Source organism: Mytilus edulis, chromosome 6 (genome assembly GCF_963676685.1).
Source record: "Mytilus edulis chromosome 6, xbMytEdul2.2, whole genome shotgun sequence".
NCBI lineage: Eukaryota > Metazoa > Mollusca > Bivalvia > Mytilida > Mytilidae > Mytilus > Mytilus edulis.
In genome coordinates, this window is record NC_092349.1 from 34,039,619 (window position 1) to 34,055,352 (window position 15,734).

The 15,734-nt window shown below is 31.9% G+C and overlaps 1 long non-coding RNA gene across 1 annotated transcript; it reads right to left on the reverse strand.

Annotated features, from left to right (window-relative positions):
- Positions 1-482: 482 nt before the first annotated feature.
- Positions 483-4,123, reverse strand: LOC139526070 (uncharacterized). Its single transcript, XR_011665115.1, has 3 exons — positions 4,016-4,123; positions 1,088-1,190; positions 483-588 (listed from the first exon to the last, which is right to left on the reverse strand). It is a non-coding gene; the product is annotated as an uncharacterized lncRNA (long non-coding RNA).
- Between the last annotated feature and the right edge of the window lie 11,611 nt (positions 4,124-15,734).

Here is a 15,734-nt window from a genome sequence, read left to right on the forward strand (position 1 = left end):
ACAATGACTCTTTAAAAGAATACTATTTAATAAAAACATACAAGAAATTAAAGAAAAATGACTTACATAATGTAATATCACTCAGTCACCATCGAAACCAATATAATTACACAGAGGGAAGTCAATATGAAGTGGGATGAAAGACATAACGAGACAAGAGTAGGAGATATTTCAAAACATATAAAATCAGTTGCCATATTGGCAATTATACCACATCTCCTTCTTTGTTTACTGACATATTCATCTTAAATATGGAATAAATAAATCATTCATAAACAAGTTCAGAAGCTATAATTCTGAAACCGTGCAAGTTGCACCACAGCCTCAAAGAGTTTCTAACTTTCAATTTAATTTATATTGAAAAACCACAAATTTCATGTTTGCATGAAGTTTGAGTAGACCTCCAAATAGCTATTGGGATTGTGCTGCTGGCTTGCTGTCTCATTAAAGTTCATCCCAATGCTCATATTTGAAATACATAATGAAGAAAAAAATAGATTTATTTCAATTTCAAGCGAAATGTTTATTAAAATGATGACTCTCATTCTTTTTTCACTGCTGTTTCTTCTACTTCTACATCTACATGATCTGAAAAAACACAAAATACCAAAAAATAAAATTGTTGAAATTAGCGTGTGCTGTTGGAGTTTCCATATTTAAATATATAAAGCTTACTGGTAGTTTAAAATCAAGACAACAAATATCAAAAGGATTAAAAAAATGTTATGAGTAGCTGTTAGCTGTTTTCATAGATTTTATGTTTTTTCAACTGTGACTCTTCCATAATTGCTATCTTGCAATTTGTCTAGTCGGTTTAGTAAAACCTGAAATATTGATCATTTTTTTGCCAGTCAAATGAATTAGTAAATACTTTCAGTATAATTCTACAACATACATGAATACATCTACTTAGTAATTGTTAAGACCATTTAAAGTAATTTTTTAAAATATTACTATCAAATTGTTTTTAATTTTGATTATATGAACATGTTGTTTGGTTACTGTCTCAACAGCACACATGTATGACTAATTTCAATGTTTTCTCGATGACATATTTGTTTCATGATATGTATGAATAACCACCTACCTGATACATTTCCCAACCTAATCAAGATCTCCAAGTTGGACATCGGCATATCTATCATATCAGTAGAGCCTGGTCAACTAGGTAAGGATAATTCTCCATTCTACTTCAAAAATAAAAAAAAATACCCAATTGAAATAATTCATACGTATCAAATGACTTTCAAAAATGTATATGAGGTTTTTTATGTGCATGATTGTGTGTGTTCTCATATACATTCAGGTCACAAAAATAACCATATAAAAATAGAAGAAAAAAATCTATGATGGGTTAAATGATATAATACACCAGTAATTAAACAATACAAATCTAACAAGAATGTGTCAATGAGTAACATGGATACCTCACTCACACTATCATTTTCTACATGTATGTTCAGTGACTGTGGACCGTGAAATTGGGGTCAAACATCTAATATGGCATTAAAATTAGAAAGGTCATATCATAGGTAACATTTGAACTATATATTTCAAATTGATTGGACCTCAATTTCATCAAAAACTACCTTGACCACAAACTTAAACATGAAAAGGGACACACAGACAATCTATCAAACGGACGATCAGATCAGAAAACATAATACCCCTCTACTATCGTAAATGGGGCATATAAATTCTTGGTTTTTTTTTCTTAGTCAAAAATATTGTACGTGCAAAGCACAAACAAATTTATTTAGTTGTTTGACACGATTAATCAGTTTATTTTTATTTTTATTCTATATACCACTACTCTATTGTAATGGAAATGGGGAAAAAAAAGAAATACCCGGCCTGTAACAATATGCACCAGAGGCAGTCAACTTCCAAATACAGATGCAGGATTAATTTCATTAAGGCTCTAATGTAATTATAAGCATTGTGTATAAATTTCATAACATTTAGTTGAAGCAAACAAGAGGAAGAGAATTAAAGCAACAGATTAAATAATTGCTTCATTTAAAAAAGAACATAAGTCATGAATGGTAAAAGTGACGCCACCCAATTTTGAACATGATCTGGTTTTTGTGGTAATAGGCATTGTATACCTATTCGTTTTATAACATTTGTTTGCGGCAAATTAAAGTAAGAAAACGGAATTTTTTATTTAACTTGTGCTATTGATAAAGACTGCATGTTTTTCTATGACATATTGTTGTTTAACTGTTTCATTGCAATTGGTTTCAGTAGCCTAATGGTCTTAAGTAAATAACTTCTCTATCACTATCCTGTCAACACAAAGGTTGTGAATTTCAAAGCCTTTCAGTTTGACTATAATCTTAATCGACTTTACTGAGTTAGCCTGTCAATTTTACTATCTTGGATCTTGGTTCTCTTCATGCATTATTTTCTCACTCAACCAATAAAAACCAACTACTACGAAATAGTACATAATGCTGAAAGTGGCATTAAACACTAATTAACCATTGACATAAATCACACATGTGACAGAATAATTAGAAATTTGACACCTTTAAATGTTGTGTTTTTTGCACTCGGGGACTTGCTTTTAATATAGTAAATATTTGATACATGTATTGACAAAAATATTTATATTAAGCATATATTATTACTTAATCAAATAGCATCATCATATTTTCTTAATTCTTGTGCTTTTTGTACAACAGCTGGTATTAAATCTAAACGGAAATTATAATTATTTTTTCTCAAGATTAGATTGATAGCATATGTAATAAAAAATTTAAAATCTAAAAGCCCACTTTTTCTTGTTATAACATATTAAAACGTGGCCTTTGTTTTCACTTGCTAAGAGCTATATATATTTGTTGGGTTGCTTTTCATGTCTAATAATCATACGACCATTAATTACTGGCTTACTGACAAATCATTAGTGTATCATTATACATTAAATGAAGTATTTTTTCTGTAGCAGTATCTTTGTTTATTTGGCCTTTTTTTGAATTTAGTTGTTTTTCTGGTCTCTTTTTAAAAGTGCACATGTTTTTAAAATATATTCTTTAACCTAGCAATTCATCTAATTTCTATGAAGATAAACAAATACTTGTTTATTTAATCAAAAAGGAGGACACTTCATGAGTCTGAAGAAAAAAAATGCCTTCAAAATATTTTTTTATATATTTCTTTTGTTGGTAGTTCTTTCTGCATTATCAGTGGACCATCCAAAGGGGGGGGTCCAGGGGTTGGAACCCCCTTTGTTGTACGATCAATTCATTTGAATGGGAGCATATAGTTAGATTCACCCCCCCCCCCTTTTACTCTGGGTTCGGAACACCCTTTTTCAAAATGGCTGGATCCGCCCCTAATTATAAAGCAAAAAATTGAAGGTGGCATATTTAACTGTAGTGTGTTGAAGTATGAGGTCCAACATTCACTGTCTAACCCTTTGGTGATTCTCGTAAAAATAACACACATCCCCGATAAAGACTCGTAAAGTGAAAGTTAAATAAGAAATAGACTATAGTTTCTCGGGATATAAATAGACAGACCCTAAATAGACAGTCTGGCAAATCACTCTGCCGTCTCCGTTTCAATTAGATATTACATAGACTCATAGAGTATGCTGTTTTAATTTGGCGTAGATATTTCTTTATTACTTTTAACAATTCAAAGTAATACATATCAAACATACACGGCTTCTTTGGTGCCGGGCTGCCATACTTTTTGCGATGATTGTTTACATTTTTTGGCCTACACAAATGCCTTTCATTTTCACGGAATTAAACAAATCGTCAAATGAGGAAACGTTACAAAGCACAACGTGACGTTGTAGACTAATTCCGTAAAAAGCATCAACATCTATAGTTTGCCTGGTTCGCGCTGTGCATTAGAATGCCAGATCAAGCTAAAAATTTGGGATCATTTCAACGAAGTTCTCAAGTATGTTCTCTGAAAAGCTCCAATTTATTTACGTACGTTTTCAAGAGAAAGATAACATTTTACATTTTAAACGTACAGAGCTAATGTAATTACCTACCGAACGATAGGAGCATCAGACAGTACAATCTCTGAAACTTTTCCATCACAATGAGTCTTCTGCTTTAAATATCCGTTGTTTATAGATGGCGCGCCAGCTTAATAAAATAAAGTCTATTCTGATAAAATAAACGAAAAGTGTAACGTCGTCTAAAAATTGCCGTTTTGTTTGACAGGATGCAAATTTCATTTATTGTGTATCAATAAATATAAAACCATGTAAAAATTCTTTAAATATTCATTTACTTTTGCATCTAATTTATTTCTAACTCAACCCAGTAATTCTATTTGCCATTACGATAACAAGTGGCAATACAAAACGAAATATTGTATGACGGCAGATCTCAAAATTTCGACGTTACTTTAGCGGACAGAGTGATGATTAGTTGTCCTTGCGTATCCGTCACTTACACCGCACAACATTAGAGGATTTTACGATAAAACGGAATCGTGCATACGCGGATTAGAATCTCTTCTGCAATCGAAATCATATTTCGAAAGTTACCCGATGAGATGAAGACTAAAGAACACAGAAAACGGAATAGGGATATTAGATCTCTGAGTGAAGCGAGCGGTAAAGAAATGTACGTACAGAAAACTGGTATTTATATGAATTATATAGTTTTACTTCCATTGAGTTAATTCAGCACCTTAACCCAAGTGCTCTTCAAGAATATATTCCGTAACATACCTGACTAAACAAAAAACATGTTTTTATTGAAAACAATCGCATTTTTCTCTCGAGTGTACCAATAAAATAAACAGAGAGTAACGCTTCACTATAAATCAACAGAAACAAATATGTTACAATTGCTTTTAAAATCAAACAATTTTTGAATTCCGCTTGTGATTTAGATGTAGAAATGTGATAGCAACCATAACACTAGCCTTTGTAACAGTGATAAGAATCAAGAAAGAGAAAGCGTAAGTACTATAGAAATACAAAAGTTAATACCATTGAGAGCGACAATGATGCATTACCATTTTATACGTTGACATGGAGCATTAAACCAAAGACAAACGTTTTTTTAAAAGACAGCTATCTCCCAAGTTTCACAAATGATATCGGATATGTTCCTTACGTCGTAACTACAATCCCCTTCCCTTTCATGAATGTGACCTACCGAATTAGACTATTTACCGGATTTGTAATCACATAAGCAACACGACGGGTGCCACATGTGGAGCAGGATCTGCTTACCCTTCCGGAGCACCTGAGATCACCCCTAGTTTTTGGTGGGGTTCGTGTTGTTTATTCTTTAGTTTTCTATGTTGTGTCATGTGTAGTATTGTTTTTTCTGTTTGTCCTTTTCATTTTTAGCCATGGCGTTGTCAGTTTGTTTTGGATTTATGAGTTTAACTGTCCCTTTGGTATCTTTCGTCCCTCTTTTGGGTAGATCAGGTCAGTTACAGATAATATTCTTTAAGATAAAGGATCGTAGAAGTCATTTATTAGCGAAGATTAAGCTGCTGAAGTGCAACTTAAACCAAATGGAATTTCGACAATAAGACTAGCAAAATTTGGAAATGCAAACAGAAATATACAAATTTAAATACTGTCGTAATAAATTTATAGACTCAGAATGGAAGGAAAATACCGATGGAAGAATCAATTGATTCCCCTATCGCAGCACCGTTACACAATCACATGACATACAATTCTGCTAAACTCTAATCACTCAGTGGACTTCTATAAGCGCATTCTTTGAAAGAGGAGAGAAAGATACCAGAGGAATGTATGAGCGTAATGGACAATTTCAAGATTTCACTTTTAATAGGTTCTGGTTATAACTACGGGATTTCGTAAAAAGACAAGTTATCCGTGAATCAGGTCCAATCGTAGTAGAATAAAATCTCGGATACCTGACTCAACTTGAATGTTCAATATTATGATGCAACACAAAACAAGAAGTCGATTTAGGATTTTTTGGGAAAATCGAATCATTGGGAGAAGTTTCTGATGAATCATAGAAATCAAGCAGAGCTTTTTTGGAGACATATCAAACAGACATTTTCACAATAACGGACAACGATTTATTGTAAAACTTCGGGAGTTGCTTATTATTACAACATAAGAAAACACCGTATACTTAGTATGTTAAACACATTAAGCAGGAAAAACGAAATGATGAAAGTGTATGAAGACATTTAATTTATTGATGACCAGGAAAAACAACATTTTGGAAAAATTTTAAGATGAAAATACAGGTGAGAAAATCTACGACATTCCTCATCATGCTGTCAAGAAATACTCAGCAACCACCCTCATTCGCATTGAATATAATTGCAGCTGCCGTGAATCATCAGATCATCCCAGCCCAAATGGTTGCTTTCTTTCCGTCAAACAGCAACTGAATGAGATAAATGGGATAATAGCAAGATTTGTATTACACCAATATGCGGCAACGACAGACACCGCAAAAGCTTTCCTTCAAATTGAGCTTGACGAAAAGGGTTGAGACGTGAAGAGATTTTTATTGAGCTTTATTTGGTATAACATGTTACATAATTACTTTAGTACAAGTTATCTTGATGTACAGTTCTAAAGATGCATATCAAAATTAAAGCTGTAAAGCTGTTTTTAAACTGTACAACTGTAAAGCTGTATGTCAACTGTACATCTGTAAAGCTATATATAACCTGTACATCTGTAAAGCTGTATGTAAACTGTACATCTGTTAAACTGTGTATAAACTGTGGATAGATATCGTATCACACAAGACGCAGTGGTAGAATATATAGACAATAATAGTACACTGACATGACATATCAACGATATAAGGATGAGGCTTAGAAACGGGGAAATGCAAGGCTGTCAAGTCAATGCACTATTATTGTCTTTGTACTGCAATCTAAAAAAATACATTTTCAATAGATAATTGTTGTTAAATGTGTTAATGTTGTTATTTGATTTAAATATTGGAAAACTTCACTCTTATCTAAAAAGGTCTTCTATCATGCAGGCGGAGAAATATACAGCACAATGAAATGTACATAAACTGTTGAAAACCGAAATCGAAGGTGAACGAATTTGTTTGAGAATGAACTAAGCTATCAACAATAAGCATAAAACAAAATGATTTACAGTTGCCAACCAAAAATATTAACAAGTGAAATATGTCTTTTTCTTCTAAAAATTGCAAAAGAAATAAGTTTGAGTCGTTGTATACATTGGAAACAAGAACAGGTTGAATAGGTCGTATGAATAAATAATTATAATTTCGGCTATTTCTATTTAAATATTCATGAGGAAAAGTGATGTCAGGTCAGTGACTGTATATGACATAAAAATATACGGTCAACGCATTTTGACTGCTCAATAGAATGAGTGCAGTATAAATATGTTTAGCTTATACACAGATTTTAAAATATGCAGTTAATGTACTTGTTTACAGAGTTGCAGTTTATATACAGCTTTGAACATGTACAGTTTATATACAGCTTTGAACATGTACAGTTTATATACAGCTTTGAACATGTACAGTTTATATACAGTTTAACAGGTGTACAGTTTATATTCAGCTAACAAATGTACCTTTTATATACAGCTTTACAGATGTACATTTGATATGCATCTTTAGAACTGTACATCATGAATACTTGTCCTAAAGTAGCTGTTTACCCGTTCATTTTGAATGAAATCATACTGAAACATTTAAATAATAATTCGTCAATAACTGCAAACATATCAATGAAACATTTATACGTAGACAATTTTCCAAACTGAAGAGAGCATGCTGATATTTGACAGAGAATCGAGAGAATTGTTATCAAAAGGATTTAACTTGAGGTCTTGGACGCCGAACAATGCTAAATTACGACAAATTGCATCAGTGTAGAATTCCTTGGATATAACCAATTCTGTAAAAAAAATACTCAGTCTGTTCATGCTGTTGTGGTACGTGGAACAAGATACAATTTCGGTTCAAGTTGTATCAAAATGGACCAGACAGATGTGTACCGAAGAAAGAAATATTGCAACAATCATCTTTAATGTTCGACCCATTGAGCATGTTATATACTGTTTACGTACGGACAAATAATGTATCGTCTGTTTTGACAGCTAGAAAACTATGATTTACAGACGCAAGTCACAGCATTTACGGTGCGTACTTTGTGAGTGGGAACCAGTCAGTTATTTTGGTGGCAAAAATAAGAGTACCCCTTCAAAAGAGATAACACCCTCTATACTAGATCTATCTTGGGAGCCCGACTTGCTAAACATCTACTTGGAAGATAGGAGAAAAGGATTTGGATTTTTAGTGCGATAACCAAATTGTGGTTAGCTGGAAAGATTAAAAAAAAGCCACTTCAAACTTTCATCGCCAATCGTGTGAAAGAATCAAAGTAAATGTTAGAAACCAACAACAGAAACATAGCTCAACACATGACGATCCGGCCAATTGATTCACTCTTGAAACATCGGATGCAAAAAGTGTGCAAAAGTGGATGCATAGACCGGAATTGATTACAAATAAACGTAAGTGGCCCTAACGGCATTACTTGTAGACATCGTCTGATATCTTTGAGCTTTTAATTTCGCCATTTGATTTGGGACTTTCCGTTTTGAATTTTCCTCGGAGCTCAGTATTTTTGTGTTTTTACTTTTTTGTAGTGCCAATACAGATGGAGAAAACAGGTTTACATAAAATATCAATTTGGAATGGTCCATTAATTTAAAAAGGCTGTTAAGAGTCACATCATGTGTATTTAGATTTACACATTACTGTAGGAGCGACATAAACATAAACGTATTTAACTAACGATGAGATTCATCATACCGTGTTAGTTTCGATTGGGAACACACAGAACACTACGTTTATTTCTACAATTTACCACATGAACTTTCGTTAATTGTTAGACAATTAAAACTTTTCAAAGACGACAATGAAATATCCCGATGTGTCAGTTAGTGAAAAATTTCTCCGTACTTGTTCCCTGCATAACACACAGATCTAGTGATTATGTATGCCCATGTTCATTAACTACATGCAGGACTGACCAGTACAGAGACATATCCTCGCCAACGTCATTTTATACAAAGGGTTATACAATGCGAAATAACAATTTTAGGGAAATGTGTGACTTGTCACAGGTCCATAAAGATCTGTTTAAATATAAAATGAAAAGTATATATTTGTTTGAAAACTGCAGCCATTTATCTGGACATAGTCAATAACTTGACAAACAATTTGGAAGATTCAGTAGCCGTATTAAAATCCGCTCCGAAAACTATTGTTTCAGGTTATTTAATTTTAGCTGGTTAAAAGTATTAAAAAACTGGATGAATTTTAAGGACACACACAATCATTTTGGAGCACAATGGACATAAATTCCTAGAAGAGCGGCATGGTATGGTGGAATTAAAATTAAAGTATGATTGGACTTTACATTTTACGGGAAGTATTAGGAACTAACTGTATTAATCTTGAAATATTCAAACAGTCATTTCATAGAATGAAGATTGAACTATAGACCATTAACGAGTTTGTCATGCGAATCGTGTATCAAGAACCGTGGACATGAGAATCTTCTATACAGCCGGCGAATATCCAGTCAGCCATATCCGTCAGACATTGACGCATTTATCGACAAGTTTACTCTACCCACTTCTTCTACTTTGATCCATCAAGCAGAGATAACACAAGAACTTATCAGATAGAAAAAATGAATATCTGACTGGATTTAGAGAATTTCGCAAGACCATCGGAACAAACAGTGAAATTATCAAAGTCGACACTATAGTCAAGACGCACGATGATTCCCCGAGGATCACATGGAAGCTAGGAGTCGTAGAAGGACAATATTAATAAACTAGATCAGTGAAAACTAGAACAAAGAACGGATTTACTAATTTTTATTTGTTAGAGGTTTCGGATTCGATAGTACTATCAACAATGTCAGCCACAGAGAGCAGAGAATGTAAATTGACAACAGAAGCCAAATTCAAGTTTCCATAAATAGACTTCTCTATTTGCTATTTAAACAAGAGACTGTAAAGTGCGTCGTTGATTTTATAATGCTCATAGCGTTTAGACAGTTCAACAATTACTATTTAATTACTTGGACTTTAAATGAGTAATTTTTATTTCATCTTTTGTATGTTAATTTCTTTTTGATAATATTTTATTAAATTTTACTTCTTTGAGCACCCAGTGTAAAGGATTTGCCACTATTCAATTACTACGTCACTAGTGTCACTAGCATTACCTTTTTGTCGTAACATTGCCCTCTACGCATCTTTTCATTGCATGAATACAACTTGTATGAAAACAAGCCTTATCAATACAAAGCAAATTACTAGCTACAGTATTAACGATTGTATGAACCTTGTAATGACTTATAGCATTATTCTAAATATAAATTGCCAGAGAGGTGTCACTAGTGGAAATACATTTATGTTCTCTTCCAGAACACATTATTTTCTTTAATGTTTTGCATGGTTCGTATTGTTAAATAGGTATCGTTTCAGGCACTATGTCGTGTACTGTTGTTTGTATATTTTGTTCTCTTTTTGTTACGATGATGTCCCTCCGTGATTTATGTTTTTTGTCTCTTTAAATTTACACCAAAATACTGCTTGCTTGCGTAATAATTGTTTTTAAAATTGATGTAATTCTAGACATAATTTTGTTATATATTAAATGACATTAACGAATTTTAATTTGGTGGTAATGAATTTAGCAGGTCATACCCTTTTAACTTTTGATTTATTTTAAGACAAAATTGACAACTTTTTGCTGCATAAAGGTTTCTTTATAGGCTAGATGACCACTTTGAAGCCAATATGACATATTGAATCAAACCGTATTATAACATTTCATTTTTACAAACACAATAAGCAATTTATCTTCGATTTCTTTATTTTCAATGGCATTCTATTCGGTTTTTTTTTAAATTATTTTCTCTGTATGTAACAGTTGTATGAAAGAATTCGATATCTAGTTTTATAGAACTTTTAAAAAAGAATTTGCTTTGAAAAATGAAGACAAACACAACTTAAGATATATTGTCTTTACCACAGATCCAAATACGAATACATAAGTTAAACTAAAATACAGAATAGATGCAGCCAGAATTAGGTCTTATGAAGGTTGTCCATGTGAATTTAGAATATTAAAGGATCTGATTGAAGGTAAGTAGGATGTTGATCATTGCGGAAGTAAGTGTTTTATATTGTGGGTTTTTTTTCGAATACACAACATTACTCAACATTGTCATTTCGGGGTCTTTTATAGCTGACTATGCGGTATGGGCTTTTTTTCATTGTTGAAGGCCGTACGGTGACTTATAGTTGTTAATTTCTGTGTCATTTTGGTCTCCTGTGGAGAGTTGTCTTATTGACAATCATACCACATCTTCTTTTTTATTCATCTTATATAAAAAAACGATAAACGAAAGAGAAAACAATTTATAACTTTCTCAAAACGTCATACATAAAATTGAGAATATGTCAAAAAGACAACAACCCAATAGATAAAGGCAACAACAGTATACCGCCGTTCGAAACTCATAAATCGATTAAGGAAAAAACAAATCCGTGTTACAAACTAAAACTGAGGGAAACGCATCAAATATAAGAGGAGAACAACGACACAACAGAAACACAACATTAAAATGTAGCACACACAGAAACGAGCTATAATATAACTATGGCCATTTTCCTGACTTGGTACGGAACATTTTAAGAAAACAAATGGTGGATTGAACCTGGTTTTGTGGCATGCCAAACCTTCCGCAATGAAAGAGCAGATAACAGCTAAGACTACAAATGGGTCTTCAACACAGCGAGAAGATAAAGTCTCGCGCACGAAAGCTGAATTCATCCTGCCGTTAAATACAGATGCGTACTTGTTTAATGAAAATGGACGTCATACTAAATTCCAAGACTATAAATGAGTTAACATTAAAAACATACAAGACAAACAAAGACCAGAGGCTCCTGACTTGAAACAGGCGCAAAAATGCAGATGTGTAAAACATGTTTTTTTTTAGATCAACCCTCCCCTATACCTCTGGTAAATGTAAATAAACAAACAAAAAAAGTACCATAATAGATAAGATGTGAAATACCTGAAAGTAAAATATGTCTACATGTTGGTTTATATTTGCAAATGATATCCTTGTATCGATGATGAAATTTAGTACATGATTTGACAAGTTTGTGATATCGAAAACCCTGGTGTAATAATTTTTCAGTAAAACAGAGATTTCTTTGTTAAAATAAAAAAAAGGTTAATTTTACATACATGAGCGAATCGAACAAGTTGAGATATCTAAAAACCATAAGATGTTGACAAGGAGACATCATCTAAAGAGGATTATTAACAACAGGAAAGGGCAGTGTGTATTTTTGGTATTTACTTTATTTAAAGTCAGTTCAGCAGGATATTCTCTTTAGTGTTTCTCTGTCCTGTATTTTCTCCCATTTATTTGTATTGAAGTCCTGTCCTGTAATTTTGTCATTTTAATGTTATATTTAACATTGCCATTAAAGTGGGAGGTTTGGCATGCCACAAAACCAGGTTGAATCCTATATTTTTATTCTTTAAATGTTCTGTACCAAGTCAGGGAAACGGCCATTGTTATATTATAGTTCGTTTCCGTGTGTATTAGAATTAATGTTGTGTTTCTGTTGTGTCGTAGTTCTCTTATATTTGATGCGTTTCCCTCAGTTTTAGTTTGTAACCCAGATTTGTTTTCTCAATCGATTTATGAATTTCGAACAGCGGTATATTGCCTTTCTTCACAGTCGTAATGAGGTCGTTATTTTCTAAAGCCTATATATCATCCAAATAACTAATAGTGTTATTGCATTTTTGTATCAGATGTTGGTTTGATAAGTCGTTGATGATTTAAGTCATTAATTGTAACTCATAACAAAAAGGAAGAAGTAATGCATATTTAGTCCCTAGTAGAATTCCGATAACTTGACCATATACGGAAACTTCATCGCAAACGAAATTGTATCTAGTTTAAATTAAAGGACAGTTATAGCATCAAAGCAGGTACATGTCTATTTTACTTTTACTCTAACCATAGTATTGTATTTGTGAATTTTGTCTCTCTTCAATTAAAATAAGTTTTTAATTAGAAAAAAACTAACTTTTGCTTTTTAGCATTGATATACTATTTGACGATTTAGATTACGATATGATTAGTAGACTTTTTTTTTAAATCACAACACTCCAGATACAACAAAAGTACAAAACCCTATCTAAGCATAAATTAGACGACAAAAATTAAGAGATAAAGCTACAAACAATCTCTTACAAAACATACTGTAGTGCTCGTATCATTTTGGTGTGCAAAAGGTAGTTTCTTAATAGATGCATTTATTTGCGTATAGCCGAATTCTTTTTTTATTTGTGGTATTGTACATGTGTTGACGATAGATAATATTTTAACATTACTGTATTTAAGTTGGAACGATAGAGGCTTATGATTCCCTCGAAAATACTACAGAATATGATGTAAGTAAATGACATGCTGTTAATGTCGGACGTGTTCTAAAACTGCTTGAAATGTTGGGGGTTTTTTCAGAAAAAAGGATATTTTTTTTATCCTTTTTTACCAAAAACAATCGACCAGTTTTTCCCCTTTTCTCAATATACTCCATTTGAGTTATTTCAATTTCCTTTTCTTTGATTGAGTTTCACTGTATCAGCAAAAAAACAGTGCATATTTGCCAAAAAAGACACCTTGAGATTTAAAACATGACGATTTTACTTCTTTCGTCTTGTACAGATAATAATCTTTTCACCTGTTTTTGTTGAAAAGTTAAATACTTTGAACATTATTACAAAAATAAGCATTAAAAAAGAGGGAGATAAAATGGAAAGATCTCCAATTCTCATCTCTAGTACATTTTTGTCATGAATGTTCAGTAAAGAACAGTTCAGTCATACATCAGCCAACTAAAACTACATGGGAAAGACTTATACCGAATGTTGCGGAATTAAACATGCTAGTAAGTTCTCAAACATCCCCTTACTTGAGAATGTTATAGTACAATATAAAAATAAACTGTAAAAGTCAGAAAAGAATTTACTCATGGATCGGTACTAAGCAACACACACTATACATATCGGATTAAAAGTAAACATGAGACAAAGCAAACATATTTGTCAATTAGGGTCTCTTTAGATTTAGGTATAATGCTATTTGTTTAATGAAAAATACTCCACGATACCCCATTCTCACAAGAAAATTGCTAAAACAACGATTGCTTATTAAAAACATATGTATGAGTTTCAAACTGGTTAAATTATTTTTCAAGTCATTGAACTACTTTAACAAACATGAATCATGTGAATCTCTGAATTGTTTACGCATCATCATCTTTAGGGAAAGGAAAGACATTAATAATATAGGCTGTCGTAACATTAACATGATTAATGGATACATCCACATTTTATTCAAGGACGATTTTCCCGGGGTTTTTTTTATTGCTATCTAAGTTTCTTTATATATATGTTTACAGTCTCTACAAATTCAAGAAGAAAGAGTAATTCAAAACCTTTTTGTGGAATATAAGAGCAAATACATTATTTGTAGAAGGAAAGATGAGCAAAATCTTGCAACAAAAATGGAGAAATTAAGGAAATGGGCATTAAAACCATGGAAAAACAAAGGCACTGAAAAAGAGCACATTGTGTGAAATTCTTTACAGATCTTTTGTATTAAAAATTGTACATCACGGAAGACCAGTTAACGTTCGTAACGTCAAACAACGACACGAACTGTATTTTCTATAAAAAAAAAAGTAAATTAGCAAAAATACCATACTCCTAGGAAAATCCAAAACAGATTCTGGTACTGATATAAAAAATTCAGAGTAAAAGTCTAATTATATCTTTTGATTGAGCATGTTGAGTTAAGCAATTTCAATTGATATTTTATAGTGTGTCTTTCTATGTTACACTATTGTTTTAGATAAGAGTGTCTTCACATAATTTACTTATAATGTCTATTCTACTTAGTATATGTGACCATATAATTCATCTCGGCCTCTAGTAAGTGTTCTGCAAATTATGTTCTTCAGATGTTTTAGATACAGTACAACCTGTGATATTCTCTTAATTTTATTCATGTTTCTTCAAAATTTATATGTTAACCTATTGTTGTAATTTTAGAATAGTGTTGTTTCAGTCTTTGTAAATTTATATGTTAACCTATTGTTGTAATTTTAGAATACAGTGTTGTTTCAGTCTTTGTAAATTTATATTATTTGTTGATTTTTTAGTCTTTAAATTTATTGATTTACTTTATTTTTCTTATGTTTTGATTTTGCTTATTTTGAGTTGTTGAAGTTTGTACTTTGTTTTTATTTTATTCAACTTTATATGCTTTTGTATGTTTTTGTTTTATTTTGTTTTCTTTTTTTGTTTTTTTTTTATTCTTGATGAGAATCTTGAGTAGAAGAGTCAAAAAGTCAATTATTGACTAGCATTTGAAACCAAAACAGAAAACCCTAAATAATTTTATTTTTAGTAAAAAAAATAGTTTTTACACATGGTGTACATTTTATTTATTTGTTCGTGTGCCTTATATTTTGAAATTTTATTAATTATAACTTAAAAATCATGCAAATTATATGTTTACAGGAACCCAGAATCCAGTCATGGAAGCCTGTTTTCTTAACAAAATAAAATTATTAATATCAATCTTTTATTTTCTCAGCTTTAATGAACTTTGCCCCCTTTTTAATTACCTGTTAA